Source organism: Manis pentadactyla, chromosome 2 (genome assembly GCF_030020395.1).
Source record: "Manis pentadactyla isolate mManPen7 chromosome 2, mManPen7.hap1, whole genome shotgun sequence".
In the NCBI taxonomy this organism is placed as follows: Eukaryota; Metazoa; Chordata; class Mammalia; order Pholidota; family Manidae; genus Manis; species Manis pentadactyla.
This window is the reverse complement of record NC_080020.1, coordinates 63,480,113-63,482,612: the sequence shown is the minus strand read 5'-3', so window position 1 is coordinate 63,482,612 and position 2,500 is coordinate 63,480,113.

Here is a 2,500-nt window from a genome sequence, read left to right as displayed (position 1 = left end):
TGGAATGTTTGTGCGTGATTATAGTGACGCCTGCTGAAACAGCTGAGAGACTCAGCAGCAGAAGGAACGAGGCTGTTGGTGCAAAATCCTTACTGATACTAGGTTGTATCCCCTGCCCACAACACTACTTATTTTTTAAACTATATCACTGTTGTACTTTTTCCCTTTTAAATTCTAAGCAATTATAAATACATCAGTACCTGTGACTCTGGTCTGCTGGTATTATCCTGAAGGTCTGTCTGCAGCAATAGCTTTGATCCATTGCAGTGGACCTGCACTTTGGTTCTTTAAGGCAGCATGGACTGACTGCACAACTTACTCCTGGGGAGCACCTTGGGAGCAGGGTCTTCTGGCCTTAGAAACTCTAAAAGAGACATCACAAGATCACAAGTTGCTTCATTCAAGCAACATACCAAAGGGTAGAAAAGCTTGAAAAAGAATTAAGCCTAACTGAAGGGACAGGAAAGCACTAGGCAGACCACTACATGGAGCAAATGCTGACTGGGGGAAACAGCCCTTAAATGGAAAGCTTAATCCGTACACTTAGTGTTTATGTGGAGGAATTCAGAATGACTAAAAATTACACCAGCTGAACCACACAAGAGAAGGTGACGGTGACACAGCCGCTGAGAACCTAGTGTGTACGTGTGTGCTCCACGAACGTGACATCATCTACATCACAATGACGTCTGTGCTTAAAAGTCAAAAATTCTCGCAGTATACTTGATTGATGTCTAGACCTCCACTTCTGAGAGATTTGAACTTGAGCAAAGGTCCAAAACCTAAGAAGGCATTTACTGTCTTAAACAGCAAAAAGTGACTAAGAAACCCTAAGTTACCTGATTTTATTTTGTTTTTGCCACAGCATTTAGCCACATTCTAGTGCCTGGAATCAGCTGGATTAATGAGTCCTTTCTGAGCAAAGGTACTTTCCTATAACTTTTCCCCTGTTCCCATAAACACATATCTATTTGTGGGTGAACGGAGGAATAGGTCCCTCAAAGAAAATGTAATCAGGACATTAGAGAGGCAGCAGTTCATGGTTCTGTATTACTTCACCGCCTGACTCAGCGTATTGTCTAGGCTTCCCCTAGTTGTGCAGTCAGTCCATTCTGCCTTAAAGAACCAAAGTGCTATTCACACCATTATTACTCATTTCTATTTTTATTCCTTGAAAATACCATTCCTTCCTCTTCTTCCCCCACGTACTTTTAGCAAGCCAGGTGTTTGACACCCATCAACTAAACAATAGAATACACAGCCCTTTGTGTCCAAAACGTGCTATCTGGGCTTAAAGTGGGGATGTCTTCGAGTCTCCTCAGCCTCGTGAGCTGATTCACACGGAGACTGGGGCACCCAGGGCCCAGGAGAACATACTAACATCTTACAGAGATGGGATGTACACCCTTGCCCTCATTGGAATGATGTTCAAACCAATTGAGCAAACCAGTCCTGTCAACTAAAATGTATTAAAGTAGCCCCATCAAACTCCAGCAAGAAGAAAGCAACAGGACAACGTTTTCTAATTGGGAGTTCTTCATGAATGACAGTTCTATGACTTTTTTTATTTCAATAATGAAAATTTCAACTCTGGAAGAAGAAAAAAGCAAGCATTCTGCTAGCAGATAGAATATATGAGACCAAACCACACACAAATTAACCAAGTAGAAATTGCACCTAATTACATTTTTAGATGTATTGACATTTTTAGAAACCAGAATTATCTCAATAACACAGCACTGCCAAAAGAAATGGTGCTATTTGATGGTGCAAAAGGCTTCCAAAGCCTTCTGACAGGAAGCAGTAAGGTAGGAGTCATAGAAGGGGAGGATGAGGGGACCAATACACTTTCAAACAAGACCCACTATTTAGCTGCCAAATAGCAATGCCACTGATACCCTGCTGGCCGTGGGTGCAGTAAGGACTGGGGAGAGCTGTCCATTGGCTTGCTCTAAATACAGGGGAATGATTCTGGCCAGAGCCACTGAATATTCATCTTTCTTCCTGGGAAGGAAAAGAAGAGTAGTGAAATAAGTTGGGATGGCACCAAACATAAGATTCTCAACATTCTGTCAAGCTAGAAAAATCAGGTAATGCTTACAGGTTAGGAAAGAGGTAAACGCTCACCTGGGGAGCTGGGAGGAAGGCTGGCAACAGGATAGGAAGAGCTCAAAATTAGAATGACAAATAAGGAATGCATACCGATTACAGTTTGGGTCCAGGACTATGATTAAGGGTTCACTTTTGTGTAAATATTTATTTTATGTATTTACATTACAGAAGGCAGTGCATAGCATAGTGGTCAAGATTATGGATTGTTGAATTGCACAGTTCTGAGTTCAAATCCACACACTTCACCTGTTGTGCAGCCTCAGACATGCTAAACCATATCCTCACCTTTAAAACGGGGATCCTAACAAACTTCACACGGTAAACATCCATAGTGAGAGCTAATGTGTAACCACGTCTAACATTGATAGCACAGTACCTATGATAGACC